The 12,724-nt window shown below is 45.4% G+C and overlaps 1 long non-coding RNA gene across 2 annotated transcripts in view; it reads right to left on the minus strand.

Annotated features, from left to right (window-relative positions):
- The window catches only part of LOC118658868, a 110,445-nt gene that overhangs the window by 22,063 nt on the left and 75,658 nt on the right, over positions 1-12,724 (minus strand). The window lies entirely within an intron of this gene.

Here is a 12,724-nt window from a genome sequence, read left to right on the forward strand (position 1 = left end):
GTAATTGCATCGTTTTGTCCCAGGTACTCCCTTTTTGTTCTCAATTAAAAAGCAGTTCCAGCAGTTGTGTATGCTGTATCATTTGTTCACCTTAAATAAATACTTTGAAATCTAAAAATACAACAGAAATAAAACTTTCTGAAAAAAATAAAAAACTGAACCTTAGAATCACATCAAAAATAAGAAATGGATTTTTATGGGATCGGGATGGCTTACAAGAGGTTGAGGTTTCCTGACAAGCCAACCCTGTTATGGCCCTAGATCTAGGAGTTATAAGGGTTTACACAAAACAATTAGCCACAGACCTCTAGCTGAATGGTACAGATGCCCAGTCAGATATTTTAGATGTTTAGACTCAACAAAATCATGAGTTAACTACACTCACTGCCAGATATATCATGAAAGAACAGGATTTCCAGTAGCATTTGGTCAGCTGAATACTACCATCTAGTAAATCATTTTAATTTTCTTGAATTGAGCACATGATTTTTCCCAGGGATTAACAGTGAAAGAGTAAGGTTCTTACCAGAGAGAGTTGGAGCACAAGAGTGAGTCTGCCACTTTTAGGGGCTGGGACTCAGCCACTCATTTCCGTCATCAGATAACCGAAGACAATACCAGGGAAACTCCAGGAAGCAGCACAGTGACCTGCCTAGTGTAGCTTCCACACCTGATCCATCCTGTAGCCTGGCTCTACACCCCTCAGGACATAGTAACCTGTTTCCTCCCACCCGACCTACCGGCTTTTCAGCATCAGGCTTCTAACATGAAGAGAGAAAGATCTGACAGAGCCTCTTCTCCTGTGCTCGCACTTCACTGTGACATGCTGAAACCAGCACAGCTGAACAGACACACTCATAATAAGACCAAAAAGGTAGTGACAGTGCTGGCAATTTCAGACCTGGGCCAAGCCACAGAGCGGCCCGGGGAGGAGGTGCTTGGCCCAGGTCTGAAATTGCCAGCACTGTCACTACCAGAGCAGCCCGGGGAGGGGATGACTTACTCTCAACCCTTCTCAACAAACAAAGGGTTAGGACTACTGTGAACTTGGTGTTCCTGGGAGATTCTAGTTTGATGCCCACCCCCATCCTTTGCAGGTGGGGCATTCAGGTGAGGTCAACAGAGGTTTTTAAAGCCTAGACATTTTATGGAACCAGCAGAGCTGACCAAGTGAGGGGGCAGGACCCTCCCTACCAGCTCCGCTGTAGGCAATGGAAGCCCTGGCTCTTGGTAGTGCTGATGCATTTGTCATCTATGTAACATCGATACACATCAAACAGACCCAAATGTTTTGTATCTCACACAGGTTTTCAGTAAGTCAGGAATTCATGGATGGCTTAACTGTGGTTTGGGTTTAGGGTCTCTCATGAAGCAAGATGTTGGCCAGGGCTGTAGTCATCTGTAGGCTTGACTGGGGTTAGAGGCCGCACGTCAACCAGATGGTTCACTCACAAGGCTGGCAAGTTGGGGCTGGTTGGTGGCAGAAGGTCTTAGTTCCTTGATAAGAGGACCACTCCATAAAGCTGCTTGAGTGTTCTCATGACATGGTGGCCAGCCTTCCCTACAGTGAGTGATATAAGAAAGAGCAAGTGGAAGTCACAGTGTCTAGCCTTGGAAGTCACACACTGTCACTGCACAATATTCACTTGGTTACATAAGTCAGTCCTCCTTAACATGGAAGGTGACTACCTGGGACATGAATATCAGAAGGCAAGGGTTTTGGGGGTCCATCTTAGAGGTGGGCTACCACACCTACCTATTGGTCTTTCCACTGCCCATGGGAATTGGTCTGCCCAAAGACTAAGCTTCTCTCAAGAGTCACAAAAATCTGATGCTCATGGAAATGCCCAAGTGTCCTTTCAGAGAAAAGTCAACAGCTCCTGACCTCCTGCCTACTTCAGGCAGGTGGTGGCTCAGTGCCACACCCCAGCCATCACACCTCTGCTTGGGTAGCAGCACACGTGATGAGTGCTAAGAAGGAGTCATGGCATCACCCGTCAGCAAGGCACACACCATGGCTTAGAATGCAGCTCAAAGCAAGAACCTTCCCGCTGGAGTATTGCTCTAAAATGGGCATCTGGTGGCCCCAAAGAATTAATAAGCCTATTTAAGTGTCTGAGGTATACCTATGAGGCTCTGGGGAGAGTGTGTCCCTCACTAGATTTCTGCTCTTTTCCTGGAGGGCAAATGAACCTTGCTGACTCAAATGGGTGTAAAAGAATCTAATTGTTAGCAGTTGCTGGGTTCACCTTTGATGGGCGTTTATGGAAATTCCAGTGAACCTCCATTATCTTCTGTAAGACAGTCTAACCTAATTTCAACTGTTAAATTGAAATTTTAAAATTTACTGGAGGAAAAGTACAAGCCGGGCAGTTTATATACATTATCTCCATTAGTCTTCACGGGAACCCAGTGAGCTAAGTATCCTGACCACTGTTTTCAGAGAAGAGCAAACCGAAGCTCAGGGAGGCTAAATGACTGGTCCAATTTCCCTGCTGACAACTGGGGGAGCTAGGATTCCAACATGGGTATGTCTGACTTCAAAGCCCATGCTGTCCACTCTCTAGGAATTCTCCAAATGAGTAGGGGAATACAACCAGTGAGAAGGTACATCCAGAGAGAGGAGGGAGAGGAAGGAGAGGAGGGTCTAAAACAGTGACAGCCCAGCCTCAGGGACAGGAAGAGGGATGGGGGCTGAGGGCAGCCCGGGGCAGATGGGACCTTGCATTAGGAATGACCTGTCTGAAGATGGTCCTCTCAGACCCTTTCTCCTCAGTCTAGGCAACAGTGTTTTGAGATCTGTCTGAAGGCAGCAGATTACGCATCTCCCTCCTCCTCCAAGGGGAGGCAGGTTGCTAATAATAATAGTTACTGCAACCATGGCCTCCTGCTAAGTTAAGCACCACTTTTTAAAAATCTACACAACATTCCTATGAGATAAGCTGGGGAGATGGAGGGTTGGGGAGTTTAGGAACATCCCCAAGGTCACAAAGACCCAGGTGTTAATGCTCAGGCCTCTGACTTTAAGGCCCTCGGGAACCTTAACACCAGGTTCTACCAGCCAGAGGTTGGGTGTCTGGAGGGTGCATGAACTGACAGCGCCAGTCCCCACACCTGAGAGGCAGGATAGCTGCCGCTCTCCTGTAGGAGGCTTGCTGATGGCGCCACCTGGGCCCAGGCACCCACATGGGGCCCTGCGGCTTGGAGATCTGGCCTGTAATGGGGACCTGTCTCCTCTCACTGACCTCAGCAATTTTGGAGTCGGAAGGCAGCCCCACACGCCTGGACAGCGTTTGGGGTGGGCCTGGGCTGTGATGCCCCGGATGGGTGAGCTGGGGAGGGAGGTGCCCAGGCTTTGGAGGGCGCCCGGCACAGTAGCGCGAGGGGCTCACACCCAGATCTCCATTTTCCTCCTAGTGGTCTGTCTGCTGCTCTGGTCGGATCCTTGGCCCAGGGGATGGAGGAGAGAGAAGGGGCGCTAGGCTCCTCGGAGATCGGGGAGGCTTTGTGTATTCGGAACCGGATTCACCACCTCTCTTCCCCGCCTCCCATTCCCGCTTTCTTTTCCCCTAACCTAAGTCCCAATAGAGTATCCAGCAATTAGCACGCGAGTCGGGGGTGGAAGGCAGCGGCGGGCGGGGTGGCAGCAGCCAGACCCCCCTCCCAGATCCGCCTGCGCTCCGCCTGCGCTGCCTTCGTGCGCCACCTACCGGCCGCTCGGGGCCGCTGCGAGCCACCGGAGCTGTTCCTAGGCAGATCTTGATCTCCATGGACAATAGACAATAGGATTTTTTTTTTGGAACAATGATTTATTTTGGGGGGTGGGGACAAGGAGGAAGGAGGGAGGGAGGAAGCAGCAGTGTGTTTGTCATCGCTTTAGAAAAAAATCTCTGTTCTATCATTGTTTCTGCATATCCATTATAGTGAAGACAAAAGAATCCCGTTCTGGAACAACAAAGCCAAGGGAAATGTTTTCTGAGGCTGACATTTAATTGTGTGCACAAGGTGCTACATTATCATGGGGAGAGATTGTAGAAGGGAATAGGGCACCACTTAGCTTCAAAAGCCAGGCTTTTCTGTGTTAAGATGTGGGCTTTTCCATATGAGCCCCATTTTATATTGGCTCATACATCTCATACCCCTCATGTTATACGCTGCACACAATTGGATGCTTCTATATAGTTTTCCAACCCATCACAAGGATTCCTGGTGGATTATTTTTCACACCACCGCCAAGGTCTGCTCTTTCACAGCTCACAGGGATAATTATGCTTCGCTTCACAACCTCCCTACACAGTGCTTACCAAAAGGATCCTAATTTTTAGGAGCTGTTAGAAACCTTGGAGAAGAATACTTAGCCCAACCCCCTTGTTTTATAGAGATGAAAGAGGTGGAATGCCTTGTCCAAAGTCACACAGATAATTAGAGATGGAGGCAGGGCCAGAAACCTGTTTCCTGGGCCCTGGTTTCTATTATAACCTGTTGTTTGATGTCCTGGTGACTAGGCCCCACCCACCACCCCCAGAAACACACACACACACACACACTTGCTGGCTCTTGCGGCCACCCTTCTGGCAGGAGAAGCACACCGTGAGCTGTGTTGTGCAGACACGGATGACAACTCAGGGTGTGGGAGGGAGGCAGAGTGTAAGTATCTTTGCTTGGTGGCAATTCTCTTCTCTCCCCTTCTCATCCCTTCCCCTCTGTACAATGAAGCAGGGGCAATGTGATGTCACCTTTGTTTGTTCATTTTGTTACTTTGCTGTAAGTTGGTATGTTAAATCTACAGCAGTTCCCCACACTCTCCAGAAAATGCTTCTCCTGGGATGCAGGGCTTGAGCTCCGCGCTGGCCCACTGCTAGCCTGGGAACACAAGAAGAAATGTCTTCCACCTTTGGAAATCGCGCTCCATGGTTTCGTGGCAAAGGTGGTTTGCCCTTGGAAACAGAATAATACAGATTTCCCTCTCAGGTTCATGAAAAATCCTTGGGGAGATGCAGATAGCTGATCGTGCTGTAGAACAGAGACTTTTTCTTCTGCCGCCTTCCCCAAAAGGCTGCCACAGACGGCACTCTCCTTTAAACTCTTCACCGTGTCACATGGAGACCGAAGAATCTTCACATCCTCCAGGAGCTCAGTCAACATTTCCACACGTTCAAAGCAAGTCAACCTGTCGTCGACGCCCGCGTAGAGGTTGTTCAGTCTGTTTAAAGCACACAGCCTGATCTCACAGTCAGCAGACAAGTAGACAACAAGCAGAGGAAGTTTCAAAACAAAAGGCCAGAACATTCCCAACTCTCTTTAAACTGTTTTCTAAAGGCTTAGAGAAGAAGAAAACACACTTGGGTTGCAAGGGATTCCTAAGCCTTTCTGCTGCCTTTCGGTACATGAGGAGCTTCGGTGTATACAGGGGCCATGTCAACAGGGAGCTTAGATCTCCAAATCTCCTCGTTTTCATTTGTTTGTTCCTTTTTCCTCCCTAGAGTGATTCATCCTTTCTCTACAAAAAGACCCACAGTTCAGTGACATTTTACTATGACAGCCACACGCTTACAAACACCTTGCCTCAAGGATTTTGTGAGAATCAAATGTGATCAAATGAGATGATGTAGGTGAAAGTGCTTTTAAAAGCCTAAACTGCTCTTTAGATGTGAGGTATGATTCCCATATTCCTGAGGGTTTGAAAGTGTTGAAACCATTCATTGGAGCAGCACCCTCGCTGTTCTGTACAGTTGTGTTTCGGCCCATTTTTCAGACAGGAACTGAAAGGGTTACATGTCAGGGGAGAGCTTCAGGTAAATGTTAGAATATCATCTTAAAGAGTGCCCTTGCTTCTTGTTGGAATCTGGTAAAGGCTAGAATATTGGTGACTCACTGCTTCCCCAATGTCCTTATTTGGTAGCATGCAAATAAAAACGATGGTTTTCAGATTTACATTTTCTCAAGCTGTGGTGCGAGCAGCTATTTTTTGCTTTTGCTTCAGCCACTATTCTCTGTAGTAGAAAGTGTATTTAGAGTTGTAAAAACTGTTTTTCCATTTGCATCCTAAATTTAAATATGGAACACAGCGACGCAAGTACTCTCTTGGTAGACACAGAAGTCACCGTAATTCAATTCAGGACTGCTGGCATATGGCCTTCATGTCTATTCCTGCAAGGGCTCCACATCACTAACTTCACAGGGCAGATTACTTTTGTATTACCTATTTATGCAGCCTCTCTCTTTAGGACACCGTAAGTGATTTGCAGATGTTATGTGACTAATTCTCTTAACATCTGTATTGGAGACATATGGATCCATTATGGAAAGTGAAGCCTAATCCGGCCAGCTCACTTCCATGGTATCGGCTCATAACCTTGAGATGCATGACCTTGTACTGAGCTCCACAAGAAGATTCAGTTACCAGAGGATGAGCAAATCTTGGACCCCAATTCCCCCAATAGTTGTTGTCCTATCCTACTACAAGCAAGCCTGCTAGCAAGTTTCTCCAGGGATCAAAGCCCAAATTTACTTACTGCTCATGAGGTTGGCTGCCAGGTCAGGGGAGTTTTGGACCCATAACCTGATTTAACCCCAGGCCTTTACACAGTTTGCATCCCAGGCCTGACTCAGCAGCCTGAGCCCTGACTAACTTCCTGAGACTAGGCCTTCAGATGTTGATGATGGTGCCTCTTCCAGGAGAACCAGTCCTGAGACTGCCCGGCTGCAAGAAGGATTTCAGGTTGGTTTCAGTTAAACCACATGCTGTGTGTCTCTTCCCTTGCTCTTTTCTAAAACCCCTGCGGCTCCTTGGGGCCAGGTCGGTGGCTCTAACTTCTTGGAAGCTTCTGTGTATGGCGCTTTGTGGGGCAGCCAGACGAACGCCAGCTGCTTCTCCTTATGCCTCCTGGCTGTCCGAGCCGCCCTCTCGTGTTCCAAATTTTGTAGGGGATGCGAATCTGATACCAAATCCCAGTGAAACAGTGGGCAGGGTACTGCCACCAAAGCAGCCCCAAGAACAGGTGGCTGGAGGCGGGAAATAAAGAAGATGCTGGCAGGTGTTGGCAACTGGGCACACTATGTGCCTAAAGCCACCTGCCCTGCATCCACCCCAGCCTGGGGCTCAGTCAGTGGGGCCTCCTCCTCAGAGGAGGGTCTGGGCATGTTGCTGCTGGCTGTCCCTCCATACCCCTCCAGCTCTACATCTGCACTGAGGACTTCTGCCCCTGTAAATTCTTGCAATGTAGGAAATGCCCAGTGGAAAAACAAATATAATCATGTCATCTTTCACACATTCATGGTATTTTGGCAATACTTCTAATAGCCACTAAGGGACAAGAGTTTATCTTTCCATCCTACATCTCAAATCTTCCCCCCCCCCCCCTTTTTTTTCATCACTAGCGTAAACTGTGCTTAGTCCAACAACAAGGTTAAAATGATAGTGCTTCTCATCATTGCAGAGACTCTCTTGCCTCTGACGGGGCCGGTGCCTGCATCTGAAGCTTAGCAAATTTATTTCCTCTCTTTGCCTGTATCAGGGAGGTGTCTGGAAGATGAGTAAAGCTTTTCACGTGGCTGTGCACAGGCTCTGTTCAAGACCTCTGCTTGTGAGTGCAAACACTCATGGGAGAGGCCTATAGCCTAGAGGAGCATCAGTTAGTCTGTGCCTCTGTGCTTCCCCTAACCAAGAAAAAAAGGGGGGGGGGGTGGGAGGGGAGGGAGGAGACATCTGAGGTATCTGGCAGTGGTGAGAAATCCAGGCTGCAAATATAGACACATTTTTTTTTAACCTCTGAGCCTCAGTCTCCTCGTTTGGGGGTAATAATAGTGCCTCATAAGTTCAGTGTGAGGTGTTAAGGCAACAGAAGGTATAAAAAGCTCAGTCCAATACCTGGCACATTACAAGCACTCAGCAAGTGCCTCCCAGCAGCGGCAGCATTACAGCTAATATCCTCCTGTTTCCACGTGACAGTCCTCTGCCCTGGCAGGTCCCTATAGCTTCTAGAAGAATCCCTGCACCTGGTTCAGTGGTTCTGTACTTCTGGCTCTGGTGTCAGCATGCCCCGGATCAGCTTCTGCTCCTTGGTCAGGGAACATTCCCAGGCAGAATTGGTGACAAGCTGGTGGAAACTTGCATTCCAGGTAGGAGTGGGGTCCTTGGACAGCACAGCCTCCCTTTCTATGGTTGACCGCTGCTTCTCCCCACATAGGTGGGCATGCTGCTCGGGCTCCCAGCCTCTGTGAGGGTCTTTCAAGGAGGCAACCTGTGGCAGCTGCTCTGTATCTACCCTCTGCCGAGCACTCCAGCTCCTCAGATTCTTTCCTTCTGCCCACACAACTCCAAAGGCCCAGACCCACGAGTGCCATTGACGCCCATTTTTTTGCTGCGATAAGAAGCTTACTAACAAGCCCTCTCCAGCCTTTACTCATATCTGAACTGAGGTTTAATCTTATCCTTTTCACAGACGTGCATCCACATCGAGCACTTTCTGCAGAATATAGTGGTTCCTGAGGCCAAGTTCTGTTTCCAAATGAGTGGATACCTCCATCCCCGTCTCCATCGAACATCTAGAGTTTCATGGAGGATTAGGGTAAGACATTTTCTGCCTCTCTCTAAATAAGACACAGTCACATAATCAGTCTGACTTTGACTGAGAAGTTGGCCTTTCTCTCTGGAATATAAGGTCAGTGCCATGCCAACCTCTCCCTCATTTGATCTCATTACTTCAAGTTCCTTATTTTCAAACTTGGTCAGACACTCATTCATTGTAGCAGCAGAACCACCCCTTCAGATGGGGCCTGAGTTGGAGCACAGCTCTCCCTCGAGCTTCCGGGTCTGCTTTCTCTTCTCTGAGTTAATAACTAAGGCCGAGAATAGCTTGCATTTTCCTCCCTTAGGAACCAAACTCAGTATGAAAACTAGAGTTCAAGTTCAGTTTTTTGCAGAGATTCTCTTGCCTATGACGAGGACATCAATATGTACGGACTATTTCCTCCTAATCATGACTCACTTATCTATCTATCTATCTATCTATCTACCTACCTACCTACCTACCTATCTATGGATTTTTGTTGGCTACTTCCTCACATGGACACTCCTTTGGTAACAACTCATATTAGAGTATAATAGAGAAATGCCTGCACACCGGCATGGTTATTACACACCTAAGTCCATGGGAAAATGCGCCAGCAAGGCTCAGATGCAGAGGAAACACCTTTGTCTACAAATTTGGATACAGCTGACCAGTGATCAATACTTACAAAATTTAAAAGGATGCCCATTATGATTCCTCTCTCTCTTTTGCAACCCCATCTCCCATTGGCCACTGAGCTCTATCGCCCTTTCTTTACTTCACAATCTCTCTCAATCAGTTCCTTTTTTCCATTCCTACTATACTCCATTTCCTGGTTCAGTAATCATGCCTGGTCCATTGCTATAGCCTTTTAACTGGTCTACTTCACATCTTTTCTCTTGATACATTATCTTAAAATTGTCATCTGATTAATCTAGTTAAAACACTACTTTCTCCAAACTGTATTAACCCCAAGCCTCCAATTTCCCTATAGGAAAATGTACAAAATTCTCTTGGTATGATATTAGAAGCCCCTACAAACCAAGTTTCCAATTTGCTCATCTATTTCCCACCTTTCTGGGCTTTACCTATCAAATGGTTTTACTACTCCTCATCTAAAATGTGCTCATTCCACTCCAACTCCTGGCTTTCCTGGTCCTTCCTGTCTTTTAAATCTTCCCCCATCCTCCTCCACATACACACTCTTATAGATTGGGCTCAAGTGCACTCAAGCCTGAAATGATCACCTTGCTCAGAAGTGTTATTTGTATGATTAATTTCATGTACTCAACCAACACTGGCTACTGACTTTTCTTCTAGTGTTTTGAGTTGCACCCTAGCTTTTTATCCTGATCTCCTGTCACATGCCTCAAATATCCTGGGTGGTGAGTTCCTCACAGATGGTTGATTCATATTCCAAGTTTCTTTTAAAGTACCTTAGGCCTTGCACTAAGTACGCACTCAAGAATATTGGATTTAATGAACAGAAGAAAAAGCAGCTGAAAAGGACAACCAATTAGTCAAGCCCTTTTCATCCCCAGCAGAGATATGATGCATCCAGAGTTTTGTTCCTGTGCATGTCGAACTTGAGGGGATGATAGAGAAGGTGTTTTTCATAGTGTTAAATATCTAGAAAGAATTGTGTGAGGTCATCTTGTCTAATTTCCTGGCTCTAAGTCATCTAAGACAAAAGAGTTCCATACAAAGCCACTGTTCTCAAAACAGCCTGGTACTGGCAAAAGAACAGATATATAGATTAATGGAATAGAATAGAGAACCCAGAAATTGACCCAAACCACTTTGCTCAATTAATATTCGACAAAGGAGGCATGAACACACAATGGAGTCAAGACAATCTCTTCAATAAATGGTGTTGGGAAAATTGAACAGATACATGCAAAAAAAATGAAACTAGACCACCAACTTACACCATACACAAAAATAAACTCAAAATGGATAAAGGACTTAAACATAAGATGGGAAACCATAAAAATACTAGAGGAATCCATAGACAGCAAAATCTCAGACATATGCCAAAGCAATTTCTTCACCGATACCACTCCTAGGGCAATGGAAACTAAAGATAAAATAAACAAATGGGACTAAAATTGCAGCTTTTTCACAGCAAAAGAAACCATCAACAAAACAAGAAAGCCCACTGCATGGGAAAACATATTTGCCAATGTTATCACTGATAAGGGTTTAATCTCCAACATTTTCAGGGAACTCATACAACTTAACAAAAGGAAGATAAACAACCCAATCAAAGAATGAGCAATGGACCTAAATAGATACTTTTCGAAAGAGGACAGAAGGAAGGCCAAGAGACATATGAAAACATGCTCAAAGTCACTAATTATCCAAGAGATGCAAATCAAAATGACAATGCAGTACCATCTCACACCTATCAGAATGGCTATCATCAACAAATCAACAAACGACAAGTGCTGGCGAGGATGCAGAGAAAAAGGAACCCTCGTGCACTGCTGGTGGGAATGCAGACTGGTGCAGCCACTGTGAAGAACAGTATGGAGTTTCTTCAAAAAACTAAAAATGGAACTCCCATTTGACCCAGTGATCCCACTTCTAGGAATATATCCCAAGAAACTAGAAACACCAGTCAGAAAGGATATATGCATCCCTATGTTCATAGCAGCACAATTCACCATAGCTAAGATTTGGAAACAGCCTAAGTGCCCATTAGCAGATGAGTGGATTAAAAACCTGTGGTACATCTACACAATGGAATACTACACTATGGTAAAAAAGAAGGAATTCTTACCATTTGCAACAGCATGGATAGAACTGGAGAGCATTATGCTAAGTGAAATAAGCCAATCAGAGAAAGATAAATATCACATTATTTCACTCATTTATGGAATATAATGAACAACATAAACTGATGAACAAAAACAGATTCAGAGACAGAGAAGCATTGATCAGACTGTCAAACCTCAGAGGGAAAGTAGGGGAGGGTGGGGGTAAGGGGGAGAGATCAACCAAAGGACTTGTATGCATGCATATAAACCTAACAAATGGACACAGACAACAGGGGGCTGAGGGCATAAGTGGGGGGGGGGGGCGCTGGGAGGTAATGGGGGGATAAGGACATATATGTAATACCTTAATCGATAAAGAAATTTAAAAAAAAAATAAGAGTTCCAGCATGTGCTTAAAGAGCCCATGGATAGAATTCCTTAGATCTTCTGGATAACTAAGTTTCAGAGTTGCGTCAACTCTCCCTGTGACAGTTTTCTCACTTGTCATTCTGGGCCAATGTCTTGAAATTGTAGTTTACCATAAAAATTTTAAAATGTAAGTTCCCAGGTTCACCCCAAAGAATAACATTCTGGGGGTGAAGATTCATAAATTAGAAATATATGTATATTTCAAATATATATACAGTGCATATATATATATATATATATATATATACATATATATACACACACACACACATATATATATTTGAAATATACATATATTCCCAGGAAATTCTTTTTTTAAAATGTGTTTTTATTGATTTCAGAGAGAGGAAAGGAGAGGCAGAGAGGGATAGAAACATCAATGATGAGAATCATTGATCTACTGCCTCCTGCACACCCCCTACTGGGAATCGAGCCCACAACCTGGGCATGTGCCCTGACCGGCAAATGAATCCTGAACTCTTGGTTCACAGGTCAACACTCAACCACTGAGCCACACTGGCCAGGCCAGGCTCTCCCAGGTAATTCTGATTTGGGTAGTCTGGAGAACACACTTTGAGGGGGGGGACTGGTCTGATTTGATATTTTTTAAAAAAAATTTAATTCAAGCATATAGATTCTAGGACCATTTTCTGTGAACATTAAAAAACAGCTGATGAATAGCTTTTCTTTATAATTATGTCCTTATATGAGGAGTTTAAACCATATCTCTATTAAGCTCTAAGAAACACTTGATATTTCATACATATTTATTGAGCAGCAGTGTGCTAGATATTATAGTTATAAAAAAGAATGAATTAAGTAATAAAGATCCTTGTCCTCAGGAAGCTCAAAGATAGTGGGAAAATGAAAAAGTATGATAATGACGGTGCCAACCTATCATCTTTCATCTGAAGTTTGTAGACACTATGTGTGTTTGTGGCAGTCCACCAGAAGCAGGGTTTGGGGTTCACTGCCCATGACACT

Source organism: Myotis myotis, unplaced genomic scaffold (assembly GCF_014108235.1).
Source record: "Myotis myotis isolate mMyoMyo1 unplaced genomic scaffold, mMyoMyo1.p scaffold_m19_p_6, whole genome shotgun sequence".
Taxonomy (NCBI): Eukaryota; Metazoa; Chordata; class Mammalia; order Chiroptera; family Vespertilionidae; genus Myotis; species Myotis myotis.